The following is a 20,567-nucleotide window of genomic DNA, read 5'->3' as shown; positions in this document are numbered from 1 at the left end:
TACAAAGTTAAATGTCTTATATTCGCGCTTTTTTGTGCATTGAATTTATTAAGTAAACTTTCAAGTATCTTTTTTTATTCATTTTTCCTTAAATTTTTTTTTCTTTAATAACTAAATATTTGTTGTTTTTTTTCCCTCTGAAAACATTTCCATGATTTCGTCGACATAATCTTGTTAAAGAACAAAAACTTATTTTGTAATATGACCTCTATAAAATTTCCCTTTTTTATGAAACTTCTTTCAGAATAATTTTTCCGTTATTCTGTGATACTTTATACGATTAATTAAAGTTTTCCTACTTTTAGAAAAAAGATAAGGGCAGCACCTAAAAACCAGATATTTTTTTGAATTGTCATTCTATATTATGCAAGTTTCAGAAATGTGTATTGCATTTTATAACTTTTAATTTCAGAGTAATAAATTTTATTTTATCTTTTTATTTTAACAAAAAAATTAATAAAACATGTATATAAACATCATTTAAATATATAGTCATGCAAATGGTTTGAGTGTAATAAATGAAAGTTGATAACTTTTTTACCGGCTAAGTTTAAACCTAAATCATCTTGTTAATAAAATGGTTATGTAAATTGATTTTAAATTACATGAACAAAAATAAGAGACCAAATTAAGAAAAAATCATGATTTTGAAATGTTTTTTTTCTCCAAGCATTTTTCGATCGATTACTTTAAGCCTAAGTTGAACCTTTTTATTTGATTTCTTCAGTCTAGACAATTTTTTAACTATGATTCATGCAAATCACGAAATTTTTTCTTCATTTAAGTCTGAATAGAGGAGATATGAAAAAATAATCTCATAAATAAATCAAAATTTAAAGTTTAATTGGCAAACATTTTAATGGTCTCAAGTGTTCAGATTTTGATTCAAATAAAAATGAATAACTTGACACATTTAATTCCAAATAATTATTGAAAAATATAGTGTAATTGTTTTCCGACTGTAAATAAGTCGAGCTCTAATTACGGTAAAAATTACAGACACCTTGGGTGCAACATCAGAAAAATCCATCTTACCGTAAAATTCAGTTTAACCGTAAAATATTATACCGCAATTTTTACAGTAATATTCATTTAATTCGAATGATTCAGCGAATTTACCGTAATTATCACTGAAATAATTACGATTTTTATTCCCTAACATATTTTGTTAAAATCAATTTTACGGTAAAAATCATTGGCACCTTGATGCTGGTACTTTTTAAAGTAATTTAATCCCAGATTTTTTACAGTGTAGCAAACTGAAGTATGATTCAAAGATGCTAACAAAGTTAGGTGTTTCAGATGCATGTATGTTAATCAGGAGCAGTAATTTGGTTTTATTTATTTAATGACAGAAATCACCTATTTGCAAACATACAAGGAAAGTAGATTAAGTGATGAGATTGAAGACATATCATCCGGTAAAATAACCCCAGACCTACCAAACTTGACGGGGGGTGATAAGTGATTCTTTCATGCATTTTCATTAAAATTTTAAACTCGGTTGATTGATGTAGTTGTCCAAAGTTACCTTTCGTGAGGAATTTGTTATTTTTTGTTTTTGATGAACGCTGAAAATGAATGGCATTAATATGGAGCAATGGTATCTGATGGCTAAATGATTTTGCTTCAGACTTGAGCAACTAAATTTTTTTATAAATCTCTATTTCTACTAAATTCCATATCAAATTACGATGAAAAGCATTGGCACCCAGGGTTAGCGTAAACCACAAAATTATACCTCAAAAATGTACGGACCAAAAAAAAATCAGACATACCTTAGTTTTTACAGAAATATTTATTGTAAAATCACTGTAGTTAAATAATTATTACTGTAAAATATACGGTATATATTTTTACGGTAAAAATGAATTTTACGGTGAGATTAATTTTACGGATGAGTTGTTGTAGTTGTAGTTCATTTACGTCGCACTAGAGCTACACAATGGGCTATTGCCGACCGTCTGGGAAACATCCCTGAGGATGATCCGAAGACATGCCATCACAATTTTGATCCTCTGCAGAGGGGATGGCACCCCCGCTTCGGTAGCCCGACGACCTGCACGCGAAGTCAAGCACTTCAAGGTAGAACAGTTTAACGAGGACCAATACCGCACACCCTCGGTCCCTACGCAGACTGATCCAAGTGGTCACCCACCCGCACATTGACCGCAGCCAGTGATGCTTGACTTCGGTGAATTTTGCGGATGACGCACATAGGTTGACGGTACTTTATACCGCTCTTTGATTCGGGATTTTTATATTGTACAGAGTGAGTGTCCTTTGGTTTCAGTTGCTTAAGCATTTTCAGAAGGATGAGAATCATTGGAAGAGGAATCATGCCTCAGAGAAATGAATTCGACTGCAAGGACTGATGGCAATGTTGACAGAAACCGGGATCGTCAGTTTTCAGATTGTTGATTGACGATCAGACTGATCGAAGAACATCTGAATTCTTTTCCATTGAACAGATATTACGTGATGAATTTAGTTTGAACTACGAAAAATTATCATATGCCTGTGAATCCAAACCAGAACTGCAAAACGTTTTGTCACACCACAATGTCAATAAATGTGTTTTTGACTAATCTACCTCATACCTGTGGCTTCTCACCAGATTTAAGTTCTTTCGAGCTTTTCATCTTACCGAGATTGAAAAGTCATCTCAATTTACATAACTTCAGGACACTGGAAAGTATTAAAAAGACTGTAGATAACTATATAAAGACTGTAACTGACCAAGTAAATGTTGTAACTGACCAAATAAAGGCAACTGATCAGATAAAGACTGTCCCAGCTTGCAAATTCCAACACTGCTATTACGAGTGAAAGAACCGTTTATGACGTTGTATGGTATCCCAAGGGTATTAGTTCGAGGAATTAAATCTTGAATTGTTATTCTGCTTGAATAAAAATAATCGGTCTCATTGTTTAATTTACATACTTTCTGATCATTTCATTCTGATTCATTGATTCAGTGATCCAGACCTACAACAATATCTGTCAGCCAAACAGCTTAAGTTTCTACTGATACCATTTTTTATAAATAGATACAAATGAATTTTAAAATCGAAAAAAAAATTAGTTACAAATGAACTTATTCTACTTTCAATAATAAAGTTTTTCAAAAAATGAAAACAAAGCGAAAGTAAACGCCATATGTTTATAAGGCGATGGTAGCTATCGACAATGTCAACAATGTGGGGCGAGTAGTTACAGACCATGTCAACCGTCATCTATGAAAAGGTATCCCAACAAAAAATCGAGTTAACATGTCTTATATACTAGTGAATCTATATTACATAAAACGCTAATACGTATGTATCAATAAAGCCGATGATATTTCTTTTCTCGCGTTGGCAGCAGTTTTCATTTTCAATTGATAGGATTCGATGCGCAAGAGCATGTAGTGATCATCATATGGCTAATCTATATTATATAAAACGCTAATACGTTTTAATTGATAGGCTTCGGCGCATTATATGTCTAATCGGGTGAATTCTCAACGAATTATCAAAAAAATTCTCACAAAATTATCTTCATCGAAGCCGATGCTTTACATCCGGCGTTCAGTACTATTTTATATTGTTTTACAACACATGGTTTTAGCCCTCTGGTGGGAAAAACTTTAAAACAAAACTTACAACAGTTATTTTTCTCAGCAACTGAAATCTAGAATAGTGTGATTAAGAAAAATATGCGAACTGTTTGCAATTTCAAATTAATATTGAAATGTACAGGTTTAGAATTTTCTACAGTGAAAAGTTTTCGGAACTTCAGTGTTCAAAAAAGTGTACAAAAGCTAGACGTTAAGAACGTATCCAATGAGCGAGCATCGGATTGCGAAGCAATCTGATATGAACTGCGAAATCAGTTCTGGGGGTTGGCGAGCGCCAGCGAGCAGGGGGCGAAGCCTCCTAGTTGGAATTATATTTTTGTAGTGATCGATACGCTACAGTTTACACACAATGACTTTACTGAAATGGACTTTTTATGTTTAATTTTTTAACTAAATTAAAACATGCAAAGACATGGAAAATTAATTCTATTAAAAATAACAATTAAGTGCTCGTTGGGAATAGGTGCTATGTAAAACCACAAGCCCTTTTTATCCAGAGAGTACAAGGATAAGTGCTTGGATAACTAGGTTGACAGTTTCTCCTAGTTTAAGTCCTGCTATGAATGAGTGGGCCTTTCAACCTTTTTTTTAACGGTAAATATCAAATTCACAGTTAAAATGATTTGGTAATTACCAGTAATTTTTTTTCTTAGGAATATTTTCTAAGACACTAACTAAATTGTAAGCATACTTAATTTATTGTTTCTTAATCTGTTTTATTTTAGTTCAAAAAATTTAAAAAGGGTTTCATCAAAATAATAAGGCATTCAGGAATTAAAGTTTTTTTTTTTTTTTTTTTAAATTAATTTTGAGAAACAAATTAAAATTTCAGGTTAAATGTAGCTAATTTAAAATTAACTAACGTAAATTTTTTCTTAATACTTAAGGAATTTTGGTGCGCATTCAGTTGTGTTTAAGTTAAGAAATATATCTAAACGATTGAAATTTACTCCAAAAGACTTGCTCAACTCTAACTTAATCGCTTTATCCAATCGCTTAAAGCTGTCATCTTGACTTAGTAAACTCCATTTACAATTTTCTACATTCTCCGACTTCTTCCATTACGTGATCATTACAAAAAGACATTTAGATATATTTTTGCCCCAATATATCATACCACTGAGTAATTTGACGGTTGTACCACCAAGTACAAGAGGGATAAATGATACTTTAATATGCTTCCGTAGCCATTATGCTAATGGATTCGTTCCTTATCGGCAAAAAAAAAGCTTCGATGATATAATACTTTAATTTTGTAAAATTTTGAACTGTTTTTTTTAACGACTGAAATTATAGGCACTTTTTTATAACTGTGGAGTTTTCATTGAAAATATAAGTTAAATTCAAATAAATGGAGTGACTTTATATCCATCTTTTTTTTGTATAAAATGGCGTTGTTTAATGATTTTTTTAAAATTGATTACTATATAAATATACAGAGTACCATTGTATAGAACCAAAACTGATTACACTATAAGGATTAAATATATTTTAAGATTATAGAAAAAAGATAGTTTCAATAAATGTAGTATTATATATTAGTTTTGTTTAAATTTTCTAGACATTGTTTAATAACTTTTAAAATTGACTTCCTTTTCCGTTCGAGCATCATTAAAATTCAATTATTAATAGTTTGAAAGATTTGCTTGCAAATTCTGATAATTACTCTGAAGTTCAAATTAACAAATATGATTGGTAATGAAATATTAACTGCTTTACGCTCATGTTAAGTGACATGATATAGTGCAGTTTTTTCGTATGATAGAAATACTTGAGAATTGATTATGCATGCACAGTGAGCAAATAAATAAATGGGCCACCCTGTATACCTTTTGATCCAATCATCGGATCTTCACGTTCTAGTACTCAATCTTAATGAATCGGAGAGGTGATTAATGCAGATGATATTTTAACCCATATTTTACTACATTTAAAATAAAATCATATTTTTTCACATACTAATGAAACATTACGTAAAACACAACATTTAAAAAACTCTCCAAAACTTTGATTGTATAGGATTTAAAAGCGGGGCAACAGTGTTTTCTATTAGGATTTTTTATTAATATATGATCAGTTTGTAATTTCAAGTAGTCTGTGTTTCTTTGTAGAATGCCTAAGCCTCTTCCGGCAATATTTCGATCCACTCTCAATCCTAGGTAAGCTACTATAATGTGTCGCTGAAATTCGAAAAGATTTAGAGCTTGTTCAGGCCCAAAAAGTTTGGATAGCTTTCATGCTGCTACCAATGATATCTCAGATGTATTGATGCGTAATAGCCAATACCATTTTTTTTCTTTTAGAGAAGAACAATATTTTTCCGTGAGATTCTCAAACAAGTCTATACTTCCATCTTATACTTCTGCCATTCTTATACTTCTTATAATAAATAACAAATGATGGTAAATCTACTTTCTGCTCTTGTATTCAAAATTGATACTAATCAAATACTACTCTATTATCATACCAACGAGCTGATGCAATTTCATTTCTTAAATTAAACTTACGATCGGATGTTCCACGAACAATCTTCCCCAACATTTTAGATGAATTTAATGATGGAGATTTTTTCCCATTTCTTTTTCTCTAACAGTTCCTGTAGCAAAGATTTTACTTTTGATGCTAAAGAAATGATCATAAGATGTGAAAAAAGTTTTTCATATGAAATTTGTGCTTTGCTGGAGTTTCAACTATTGATAGCAAATTTTCAACTACCATATGAGATAATCACTTTTGTTTCTTTCTTTATGTCAAACTCAATATCTTTTTTGGATCATATGAATAGCATGTCCATATTCAATGCTGGTGCAGGCATCATCAATGTCTTCATCATCAGTGACTACGTCTAGATAAGGCGGTAATATTACCATTTTAGGATCAGTATCATCAAATTCATTGCTCAATGGCATTAAATAGTCATGATACTCATCAATTGTTAAAAATCTCCTATTCACTTTCAATACTTTTTTGCTAAAATGGATACGCATTAAACGCAAAGCTCACCTGTAAGTTCATTCGTTTTCCTCCAAAAGATAGCACAACCAAGTGACAAAACCTTATGACTGATTAGGAGTAATTCTAAAAGCAATCTATGGACTTATGTTCAGAGAAACCCTGATGCAATTGAGTTTCTCAGGTGAGCGCCTATAGTAGGGGATTTTACCATTGTCCTCCATATAGGACAACATCTGATTCACTCGTAAAATCAGTTTAAATATACATTTTTAGATTCAGTTTTCACTCAAATGTAATAGGAGTTAATAAAGTTAATAAATTGGAGTTAATAAATTTCTAAAGAAATTTATTGCTTTTTCTTGCAATTATTTAAAATGAAATTTTAATTCGTGTCAAATAAAATAGTAAAAAATAGCTATTTTCAAAAATATAAAAAATGATGCGGAAAACTTCTTTTTCTTCTTGCTTGAGCTTGTCCGATATGTGGCACCTCTTCATATGTTGCATTACGAAAAACTTAATATAAATCATAAAATGAGTTCAATGAATGTTAATCCATCTAAAATTTTAATTTAGAAGTGAAAAATAAATAAGCATAACAATATCTGCTTAAGGAAAAATCAAAATTGTAGGTACTGTGAGGAAATCCAGACAATTTATCACCTTATTAAATTTTGTCCCCCCGTCCAAACACTCCCTCAAACGCACTTTATTAATCTAAATCAACACCAATGCTTTTCCAAACTAGCCTGTAGAAATATTATCAAAACTATTATAAAAACCACCCTGGAGGATTTGATGTCAGACCTTTAGGCCCTGATCTGGATCAGACACTCATGTCGTCTACATGTTGCCGTTTATTCTCTTTTATCTATTTTGACTTTTAGTTTTTTTGATTATACCTATTTTAGATTGTTCTGTCGGTCTTTACATTTTGATCTTTTATTTATTCAGCTTTGTGCTTATCTTTGGTTTTAATGTAATTTTGCTCTTGGATTTTACCTATTCTACCTTGTTCTTTTAAAAATTCTATCGTGTCTTGACTTTGTTTTAACTTAGCTTTATCAATTTACCATTTTATACTTTTACTTGAGGTTGGTAATGTTTCACTGCACCATACCTCTTTTTTAACTTGTGTTATTTTACTTGCGTTCTGCTATACTATTGTCTTTCTTTTTCGCATTATTAATTTTATAAGGGCCTGTTGGCCTGACTTGACATTATCGTCTGTTTTACTTTTGGTTTCAGTTGGATGTGTCACAACTATACTATATAAGCACTGATTTATTTCTTTTATTGAATATTTATAATTCTGCTTTTGTTTCCAAATCCTATTCCGATTTTTATACTTGCTGTTTTTAGAGTTTTATGTATGCTTAATGTATTATTTTTGTATTTATTATGTATGTATCTACTCTCGTATGCCCTTAAAAAGGGCGAGTCATGAACCAAATAAACATTACAATATCTGCTGCAAACATGCAACAAATTGTAACTGCCCTCGATATTTGAAGATGGTAAAATATTACGGAATCAGACAGAAAAACGTACTTTTTCTGAATAGACATACTTTTTTTTTGGATTTGGATTTCTAGCCCCCAAAATACAGGGAGTGGCCACAATCTGGGAAATATGGGCCCTATAGTTTCGCTAGGAGAGCGATTCAAAGTTTTCACCCCTTAATGGTTATTTTATTTCTTTGCGTATTTCACTATTTTTTAAACAAATAGATTTTTTCTCACACTTATAAAATTCGTTTCTCCAAAAGTAATTCCATGAAAAAATAACTTATAGTAAATATTTATTATTTTTTAATATTTTATTTAATATTAGTCGAAAAAAAATGAATTGAAAATATACAATTTTGTACATAATTTTAAAGAATTTAATTTCACTTGTAATATAAAACATTGCATTGAAATCAGTCAAATAGTTCCTGTAGAATCAAGGAGATGCCGTATTTTTAAAATCCGATTTACCAAGACCAATTCGGCATCCATTAAAATGATGCAAAGAATTTATTTATCTTACAATTCAAAATATTATATTTACAGTTGAAAACTATTAAAAAATAAAATAATAATAAATAAAAAATATTTACTGAAAGTTATATTTCGCATGGAATTGTCTTCGGATAAACGAATTTTATAATCGCGTTTAAAAAGCTTTCAATTCACTCAAAAAGATCCAGAAATCTGATGAATCTATGCAAAAAGTAAAATTAACATATTGGGTCCTAACGTTGCACTGCTCTTCTGACAAAAAATGTGGCGACCATATTTCTCAAATTGGGGCTAGTCTCTGTACTTTGGGGACCAGAAATCCGAATGAGTCAAAAATATTTTTTTTATTTAGAGATTATGAGTTTTTGAGTCTGTTTTTGTAATTTAAAATATCGTCTGAATCAATTAATTAGTATATTTAAGACTCTCTCAAACCGTTGATTACTGGAACGTGAAAATAAAAATTATTAGATCAAAATTTATCAGGGTGGTCCGTTTTCTATTTTGCGCACAGTGCTGTTTTATTCTTTATTTTATAAAAGCACTTTTCTGTTTAGTTTGCAATTTTAGTTTTAAATCATGGTTGTGTTTAAATTTATGAAATTTTCTGTCATTAAATGATATCTGCTATTAAATGATCGTTTGAAAACTCGGCCGTTTAATTTTTGTTCTGCATTGGTCTAAATTGTTGTTGCAAAATTTTATCGTATGTTAGTTACATTGTTGTAAAAAATATTAAAATTTTCTAAAGAAACCACTGCATTGAGAAGAATTCCATCTAAATGTATTTTTTCTGCGATGTTTGTCGGTCGCGATAAATATCATGGTAAATAACAGCAATTTGGTTTGCATATCTGCCTAATGTGAAAACGAAATTTTCAAGAAGATATTAAAAGACTTAAAAATTGTCTTCGGTGAAATTCTCATTTAATTTGTGCAATTATATAATTATTTTAATGTGGCGGAAACTTAATATTTTCAAAGTAAACTTTAAGACGTATACTGTATATAATATATTTTGTGACAAACATAAATTTTTTTTTAAATCCCAGAAAAAACATAGTAATTAATTTTATGCAACAATCGTGATATGATTGGAGAATATATGAACATGTTATGGAATAATTAATATTTATTTTTCTATTAATTAATCTGAAATGCTACAATAAAATATTTTCGACCCATATTTACTTAAATGTCAATCCAATTGTAATTATCCAAAGACGTCCAACAGGGTTTCCCCCAAATGATTAAATGTTTGAAAAAAAACGAAAGGTTACAGAAAACAACATTCTAATAAGCGAAATCAGGTACTTTTTTATCGACAAATTTTTTAATTAATTGCAGATTGTTTAAACGCAAAGTGCTGCTGATGACATGCTATACATGACTTAAAAAGGTTTTCTTCAAAGTTTTTTCACTTTATATGGTAACAGATTTTAAATTTCTTGCCACCAATACATTTCAATTTTTCCCACCAATATCTTAATTTAATAAAGGCAAATTATAAACTTTGTAATCGATAGCTATTTTTAGAAAAATCATGGATCCTTTTATCATAATTGACAAAATATAGTTAAATGATTTGTGATTCTGTCGGGAAATTGAATTTTTGACTGAGCTATATTTAAAAAAAAGAATAATTTTAAATTATGATACCAAACTGCCAGTTCTCTTATATAATTGTACACATTTTTTTAAATATGCACTAATTGAATATTTTAAAATCGTTTAGGGCTTATTAATCTTTTTAAGGCCGTTTGCAGCTATCTGTTGAAAAGTTCAGAAAATTAGAAATAAAAGGAAAAAGGAAGGTTTTGTTTACATAAATGTAGGTTACAGCGTAAAAATACCTTATAAAATATTTGAATATCATACCTTAGTAAACAAATTAAAATTGTAGAATTTGAAATTAAACAAAAAATATCAAATTATATAAACAATTTAGTTTTTGCTGTACACTCTAAAAATAAAAATTTGATTGCAAATAAAACATAAGAGAAAGATATAATTAAAATACTGCACAGCAAAGCAGTTGAAAGCTGCAGTAAAATTAAAATTTTACCTAAGTTTATAGAGTTAAGAATACCCAATCATTTAAAGTATTTATCCAAAGCCCTTATCCTATTTCCAATTTAAATCAGTAAATAAAGCTTCATTTTAATATGGAATGGAATGCTTTTCAAAATCCATTTATTTTCTTGTTCCGATCGTAATATTAGATCAAAGGATCAATACCATTTTGAGAAAAGCCTTAATTCAAAACAAGTTAGTAGAATCGGAACACAATTGTAAGGAAATTCCAAACAGGTATGTGCATGAAATATTAAGCTTGCGTTGATTATTTGACGATTATTCAAGCTTTTGTTCTTAGAAATTTAAGCAATTCAAATGTTCAAAACAAAATTGATCTACAACGATCTACCATACAGCGATAAAAAGAAAAATTTCTAATCCCTAGACCAATTGCAAAACTTAAAATCTCAAAGCAATGTTAAAGAAATAACATTGTTTTGTGTAATTAAGAAAAGAATTCAAAATATTAATGCAAACAATTAATACAAATAAAATTAATTAAAAATAAATATAACATCCAAATGGAAAACATTACATATTTTATAATGTAAACATTACATTACATATTTCACTATTTATTCTTGTATTTTTGCATTCTTTTTCTGGACCGGGCCAACAGAGGACCGAGGTACAGAGAAAGCATTCTTGACTTTTGTCTTAGCTTTCTCGATAGAAAGAGTTTTGCATTTTTGTGACAATTCAAGGCTGGATGACGTCAGCCTTGATTGTCATATTTTTTCAATTTTTCAATTTTTTCTAATTTTTCTTCGTCTCAATCGCTTTGTGGATAAGCATAACCTTATTTGAAAAGGAAAATATGCTGCATTACCTTTCTAAATGAAATACAGTATGTTTATCTGACATGAATTGTTTTTAGTTATAAATGCTGTAAAATAGTTTAATAGTTATATTTTTCTTTTATTTACTTCTACACGTTTAGAATTTTCATTATAAAATTGCGGTAAAATGTCTGGCAGCAATCTGTTGATCCAATTAACCATGAAGTTTATGGCAAAGAACAGCAGTTAATTATGGCAGTTTAATTAGTTTATTTAGCTGTTACAAGTGTTGTAAAAGGTGGAAAACGGTAGACTTTTTCTTCTTCTCTTAAGCAACTTTATGGTGCTGCCATCTATACGTGAAGGAGAGCATAATGTTCTAATAGTCCAGGTTCACAAATTGGGGATTACAGAACACTGGAAATTCTTATGTATTAAAGGAAATGGTGGAGTTATTGTGGTGTACATTCTAGGAATCGAACCCATGTTTTGTTGTTCATGAGATCAACATGTGTGCTCATCCGACTAAAACCTGGTTAAATTACCGATTTCTGATAGAATACTAAAATTCTGACTAATAAAACCAAAATATATAGCATTTAAAACATTCACATTACCGTGTGAATGATTTGCCCATTCATACTAGAAACCCTGTTTTTCAAAATTAAAGCTCTAATTACCAAACATATGGTAAAAAAAAATGTATAACTGAAAAATAAATGTAAAATGTTTAATTCCCGGTGGTTTTGACCATACTTTATTTTCTCAACGTATTTTGAGTATGTTTAATTCATTGTTCTCTTGGAATAAACACAGAATATTAATTCATTTTGGAATGATGAACGTTCAGATGAAACTCATATATAAGTAATTAATGAATTTAGGAGTTTTGTTCTGAATAATACAATTTTTCATATAATTAACTGAAGAATGGCTATTTTTATGCATTTTTTTTATCTTCTGATGCAATTCAAATCTGGGTTTCACAGAATATAAATTTCATAATAATTTTTTTCTCCTAACTACCTGCTCAGTTGCAGCAAAAACAAATTATTAAAAGATAGTATTTATAGCTAAAATAAATAATATTTCATAGAGTAAATGGACAATATCGTTACTCAAGCAATTTTAAAACATATAGAAGTTTATTTTTCTGAATTAAAAATAAAAAATGGTTTGGATTAATTTTTAACTTTAGAAATTGATTTTTATCCATGATTTCTTAAAATCTTTTTTACAATTGCTTATATTTGCAGAAGGTCAATGTATTTGGAAAGTATGTTTGCTATTTATAAGGTAAGCTAAAATTAGAGTGATTGTTACTTCATGAAAACTGTGCTGCGGCTTTAGTTCCTGCTGTTATTTGTCTTATGCGTGGTTGTGATTCAAACGCAACATTACGAATGACTTGACGTAGAAAATGGAAAGATGTAGGCGGCAGTTTGTTAACTCATACCTAAATGTGAGTAGGCGGAAGCCGATATATATATCAACATTCGCTAGTTGGGTATATTTATTATTTATGGAGGATTAAATATTGTATCCGTATTAAATATAATCTTTATTTGATCCCAAAAATTGAAACAGAAAAAGAATTTTTTTATCTTGTAGTAATTCGTTCCTTCGTCTTTTACATTTGTTTATATCAATTTTATCCCTTTAATATCTCATTCTTTCAAACAGTATATTTGAAAAAAGATGATTAAAATTGTAAAATACAAAAGATAAAAAAACACTATTAATACCAATAAATTGAACGAAAACTTTTGCTCCTTTTTCAGACAATTATTTATTTTTAAAACTCTGTCCGAAACTTTGTTTTTTGAATTAAATAGTTTTTATGTAGAATATGGAAAAATCGTTTTAGGGTTTAAACAACGATTACGATCATTAGTAAATAATTTATAACGAGAATAATAGATTATTCTGGAACAGAATAATAAAATTTTTTGCATAATTACTTTAATATTTTTACTTTATATTTCTGCATTTTATTATTTTAATAGCGAGAGTATTAGTTAAAAACCCATATTTCAGAAAACATCAGTTTGTTAGAAATATTAATGCATTTCAAGTGATACGGATAATTAATAAGCACTATCTTCAATTTTAAATGTTTCTCTCACTTCGGCTTAGATTATAACAGGCTTTTTAGAGCCGGTACTAAGGAATATTTTGCTCGAACTAATCTGAATATAACCCTGCATCGAGGTAAGAAGCTTAATGATACTTTCTAAATGAACGTTTTTGCCAACGTCACAACAATATAAAATACAATATAATAATGATAAGTTATAAATACAGGAGTTAAGTTATAAAACTGGGCTATTTTTTTGAACTTGAAGGAAGACAACACAATTTGTTTTCTTTATTACAATTACTGAAGTATTAAATAATATTTTACTATTAGCTGAAGACAAAATAAAAAACTTCATAAACTAATTCTTGGAAAATAAATGAAGTTAAAAAATAATTTATGCTAGGCAATGGTTAAAATTCGTACATTATAAAGACTAATTCAGTCTGATTGCATTTTTTTATTCTTTTAAAAAAAATAATATGCTTATTAATATTTTCAACGGCTAGAAAGTCGTAATGACTTATGTGACTTGATCTGAGTTATAATATACTATTTAAAATATTTATAAGTAATGGTGCAAAAAGTTCCTTTAATTAAAGTTCATTAAAATATAAATACACTAACTTTGCTATAACAGGAAAAATATTTTCTGAAACCACGGATCACCCGTTGTAAAATTTTTCCTGAAACTGCCACAAATATTATAATACCAGTAATATATGTAACCAAATTTAGATTATAATATAATTCTTTTCAAACTTTATTAGGTTTTAGTTGCATTTCATTTTACATATAAATGAAATTTATTATTATTTATAGAAATTCAAATATTTGTATTAACTTGTATTTTTAAAACAGAAATCTAGTAGCATATGTTGTTAGTAATTATTTGTATCATGACTTTAAAAGTTTAATCTACTAACCAAAACTGCAAAACCATAATTTAATATCATAGTAATATAAACTATAAATTCACCTGTGCTAGAGAAATTAATATCATCTTCATAAAATGTTAACCATTCATCGTTTCCAAAAATAAATGTCTAGACTACAGTAATTTCTCGGTAAAAATAGTTGGATAGCAATTTACTAGTTATTTTATCATATTAAAAAAAAACGGATAAATAACTATAAAAAGATGATATTCAAACAATTGAGTGTTAGAAAAAATGTTTACTGATTACTTTTACTTAATACGGTTTAGCAACCAGAATTTTGTCCTCGCTAACTAGGCCTACCTTATGAAACCATTTTGTTCCGTGCAACTAAGTGCTCACTGTAACTGAGAGGTCTAATTGGTCAATCTCATAATCGGCTGAACAGGGGTTCGTATCCCAGCGTTGATAACACAATATTTTTTCCCTGTCTTCAGTGCATGAAGATTTTCTAGTATCCTGCACTCTCTTCAATCTGTGATCCTAGACTAATAGAATACGAAGCCATCATTCCCACATAAAATGACTCAGCTCCCTCAGAGCTCCAATGCCCATTTAAGTTTTATTTTTATGGTTTAGAAACTATGCTCCTAATGTCATTAAATTTATCAAAATTCAAAGGATTAAATGGGCAGGCCACACTATAAGAGTGGAGGATAGCAAGACAACCAAAAAAGTTTTCTGTGCCAGGCCAACAGGTACAAGAAAAAGAGTACGACCAAACCTAAGATTTTTAAACTGCCTTGAAAAGGACCTACAAGATTTAAAGATAATTAACTGGAGAACCTTGGCTAAGGGAAGAATGTCTTGGCATAGGCTTGTTGAGAAGGCCAAGACCCTTCCTGGGCTGTCGTGCCAGTGAGAAGAAGAAGAAGAAACTATGCTGGCAGTGTTACTAAGTGTCTAACGGTGTGAAAGTTTATCCAAGTAATCCAATAATATTTAATGGCTTAAAGTAATTTTGCTGCTAAATTACTAAGATAAAAATAAACACCAATGAATCATATCACATCTCAATCATCTAATACAATGTTCTGATGTATAAATGCTGAAAATCAGTTCACCTAAAGTTTTGCTGCCAAAAAATTTTCCCATTATAGTTTTTTCTTTGAAAATATATATAAGCCATTACAAAATCTTGGATTCCTTCAAAACATATTATCGTACTAATTTACAGCAATCGTAATAGTTTATCTATTATCGTAAAAATAATACTATTTGTGCTAAATGACACGGTACTGTGGTTCAAGTTGAATAAACACAGCTCAATTAAACACTTCATTAGAGGGGCAGGGAAATTACATAGTATTATGGTTCAATAGATCAACTTAGGCTTAATATTGGATAAATTTGTTTATAAATAAGCAGGCAGCTCAACAATTAAATTACGTTTAATAGCATTTCTTGCTTAAGTCAAAGTAATTAAATTTATTTGAATTTATTAATCAACTATCACAAAGAAAATATTATTTTTTTTAAATCCAACGAAAAAGTATAATACAATTCAGATAAAAGTAACAAAATCAATAAAAATTTGAAAGAAACATATATTTCTTAGTTAAAATGGAAAAAAAATTACCGTGCATAGTAACTCAGATTTAATTTAAATATAATTAGGATAAAGTCAAAAATTTCTTTACAACTTTTGAAATAAAAATAAGTAAACTAAATTTAAATTTTTTACCTCCGAAACTAATGACTAAGAAAACGGAACTTAATTTATCTTAATATTTATTGCAGGAATTAAAAAACTATCATTTTTAAAACTTGAGTCAAAATTTTCAGGAAAAGAAAATACTTTCTTAAAGGCTAGAAACATATGGCTTTACATCTCGAGTGCATGGAAGTATTCTATTTTTGAAACAAAACAAACACAGGAGTAATTAGCTTATCTAAGTCTCCAAACAGTTTTTGAGTTTACGGACTGCTCTTTACTTGCTATTAATATAGTTTTAAAGCTTTTTTTTTCTTAAAAAAAAGAGAGCCTCAAAGTTCTCCAAGCAACAAAAAAGAAATAATTATGAATAACAATGTCATTTTGTTGCATAGCATAACAATTAATTTTTACAAGAATACTTGAACTAATTTTTTTGCATTAAACGAAGGTAAACTAATCCTAATTGAAATTTAAAAATCTTTCAATCCTCGTAAAATTTAATTATTTTGCGTACATTGAAAGATGACTTAATAATAATCCAACTGGGAAACCCTTAACTAAAGTCTTGAACTTGCTGTTTTTTTCTTATTTATTATAGTTGTTACGATGTAAAATAACAGTAAAACTTCTAAAAAGCAAAATAAGATATGCAAAAAGGTAGTTTTAAGAAAAAAATTAACGAGTGTAATGACAGCAGAAAACAAAGAAAATTAATTAGAAACTTTCATAAGTAAAAGAAATTATCCTATCAAGAAGATGATAATATTTAAATTTTAGCTAATGAATTGAATTCATAAGAATTGAAGTATCGTAAACCGGGGCGAGTCTACCCATTTTTTCAGTTTGTCAACTTTCAAGTGGTCAAACTTTTGTAAATATTAAAGAAAAAAGGCTTTTAATAGGTGTTTCGGAATCGCTATTTATCCCTTTTTAATGCTGTGAAATCGATTTTAGAAAATATTACTGTTACTGTATATTTTTATAGAACTGCTGACAAATCTCTCGTATGGGGCGAGTCTACCCATTCTACTAAAATGAATGTTAACATTGTAAATAATCAAATTTTACTATTAAATTGTTATTTTTGTTACTATATAGGATATTTATGAAGTAAAATTCATAACTTTATTATATATTCCATTTTATATATATATATAAAATAACACAAATTGAGTATTTGATCGATTATCATATTTTGATCACAGTTTTGTTTTTATAATCATTAACATTATAAAATAACATTTTTTTCTGATTATTGTTAATAAAAATAAATTAAATTTATTATAAATTTACAATTAAATAATTAATAAATAATAATAATTAAAGATTATTAACAAAATCATGGCATTTTTTTGTAATATTAAAATCCATTTGTTTTGCGAATATAATTTCGAACCATCTGTAATAATAAATAATAATTTATTTAACTTGCATTAAATAAAAAAAGTTAATTTTGTGATATAAAAATTGAAAAAATAGGTAAAATAAACATATTTTATATTTACATTTATATTTAACCTATAAATTTTCTTATTAATGATAAATTTATCAATGCAGAATTAAAATAATATACTCAAATTCATTTAAAAGGACTTAATTTTAATATAAACAAAGTTCTAAATTATATTATTATGCTTTATTAAAACTAAATACGAATGGGTAGACTCGCCCCGCGAATTCTGGCTTTTTGCTTACAACAGCAAAACTTACATTCTTTTTGTTTTTTTTCATATAAAATTAATGTAATCTTAGTCTTAGATAAGTTTATCACTTAACCAAGGCGAAAATAGTAATAATAATAATATACTTACGGAGCACCAACTAAAAGTTTGCTGATTTTCAATACAAATCTCTCAAAAGACGTTTGAACAGGTCGGTTAAAAAGACATCAAATAAATAAAAACGGATCAAACTACTACAGCGCCATCTTCCTTAGAGTCTGAACTAAGTCCTCCGTCGGTAAAAATTTTTTTATTTGCAATTTAAAATAATGAAAATTAAATAAAACTAAAATGGGTAGACTCGCCCCCGTTTACGGCATAATTAAATAGTGAACTTTTGCATTACCAGTACCCAAAAAAAAGAATCCCACTCTAAAAAAATCTGGTCTTCATGAAATTGACCCAAAGATTTTGAAAACTTCAATCTCGAATTCACATCAACTGTTTTATTTATCTAATTATTCAATAACAAAATAATTACTAGTATTCTTAGAACCAATGACAATCTACAATTATTACTTCCATAATTAGCAACAAAAAAAAAGGAAAGGAAAATATGCTCCAACGATCGATTAATATCCTTGCTAACCTTAATATCCAGGATTTTTGAAAATGTTGGAGACAAAAATTTCTTTTATTTGCATTATATTAACTTTTCTTGAAGCAGAAGTATCGGCTTTTATACGATTCAGACACTTAAAGTGCCTAATATTAGTTCAATAAATTTATTTAAGACAGTATAAATGTAAGTAAAAAAACTGAAGCTTTTTTTAGACAAATTCATAGCAATTGGAGAAAAAGGATGCATGATTAGGCCTAACCATGCTGTTTAAATCAGATTTACTTAGATAACTGTGAGCGACGTCATGAGTATTTGTCAAACCTGATTGGATTCTGTATCGACGAATGCCGCCATTTACACACGATGGAATCGTTTGAGCTCTTAGCTTCTTATTATACTAATTTTCAAAGCATGGCAAAATGGCAATACTCTCATTATTTTTAATTGAATTTATGAAGTTTTTTGTAAACGATTGGTCATTAGCTTTTATTTAGTTATATAAAAATCTTAGTGGTTCTTTTAGTTCTTTTTGAGTTAGTTCTTTTTGGGTGTGGCATTTTAATAAAGGCAAAAGTGTATTTCCTTAAATAAATTATGATTTTTAAATATTTTTCTCGATTTTTCTTGTTCTTTAGTTAATTTTTATGTTAAAATGCATATTTAAATCGATGACTATGAGCCTATATCCCTTTGAAACTAAAGAATAAATACGATAAAGCAGTAATGTAGAATTTTTTTTTCTTTGTTTGCGGAGGAATTTATAAAATGACAGATTGAAAAAAAATAAGAATAAATAAAAGCATAGAGAAACAATTTTTAAGTACAATTTAAGTAAAATTTACGATAAAATTTCAGAACCGATTTAAATTTTTTTCGCTACATAAATGCGCAATATGAATTTAAAAAAAAAAGAAAACTATAGTATAAAACCACGCAATTATATCTTTACTGAATAATTTTGCAATAATAAACTCACATTTAGCACTGTAAATCACAAAAAAGTATTATTTATTCATACTACAAACATAATCATTCACAAGCAAACAAAAATATAATGGTGGAGCTATAATAGAAACCAGAGTGTCAAATATTTAAATCCATAGTATAGGTCAGCAGTTCTTTTTATTATGTTACTTGAAGTCTATCACGCAATTTTCTAACTAGTTCTTAAAGAAACATGATACAATTTAACGCTTTATTGCGGTTGCAGCAAATTATTTGCACGATATCTGAACTATTTCTTCAATCACTTTTTCTAATAGTGTGTTGGAATTATTCAGCCTTTAATAGTGCTTTGAACCACCTAGCAATACGTAATATAAAAACAAAATGTAGGACTATTTATATCTTTAAGGTCTTTTTGGTGACCTTAGCAAATGGAAAGCAATCAATAATAAAAATGTGCATGATTCTTTTTAGCTTTTTTCTTTAAAAAAAAGTATATTTCTTATATGCTTCCTTTTCTGATTTAGAAAATATATTTAAATGTATTGAACAGTTTGGTTTCTGTTTTAGAATTTTACTTCAGAATACACACTAATGCAAATAAATGCTATCTAAATGATAGAAGAAAACAATTTTAAAATTTTAAGCACAAAACATTCAAGTCCAATTGCATGCAATTTGGTTCTTTTTTTGTATGGCAAACCATTTTTATGCTATTCAATGAAATAGTGGCATATGGAAGCAAATATATTTTACAAACTAATTCACTTTAGGAAAAATGGATTAAAGTTTTCAACCTTTAATCGGTTATATTTCATACTACAATATCACGCAAATTTCTAGTAAACAAAGAAAAAATAAAGTGCTCAATTAAAGTATGTATTTGTATAAATTAAACCATACCATTATATAACCAAGTTCAGAAAAAATAATTTCTAATCAAATGCTCTTCAGAAACTTTTATTTCTTAATTTCAACAATTTTGTTTCTTAAACACCCATTCCAAAAGCCAAATTTATAAAGTCTTTTTCTTAGAAATACCTTTGTTATTTAAAAAAATATTTGATGATATTTGATTTGATTGAAATCTATTTCGTAACATTTAAAATTTATTTATAAATTATTTATAATACACTGTTAGAATTTTTATTCCAAAAGTCTTGTAAAGTAACCAGCAGCAGTCTATCCCTCCAATTAACCGTAAAGTAAAAACGCTTCCTAAGATAACGGTTTTT

The sequence above is a fragment of the Parasteatoda tepidariorum genome, chromosome 8 (assembly GCF_982258835.1).
Source record: "Parasteatoda tepidariorum strain Cologne lab strain chromosome 8, Ptep-v5.0, whole genome shotgun sequence".
In the NCBI taxonomy this organism is placed as follows: Eukaryota; Metazoa; Arthropoda; class Arachnida; order Araneae; family Theridiidae; genus Parasteatoda; species Parasteatoda tepidariorum.
The sequence above is the reverse complement of the archived record's forward strand: the minus strand, read 5'-3'. Positions refer to the sequence as shown.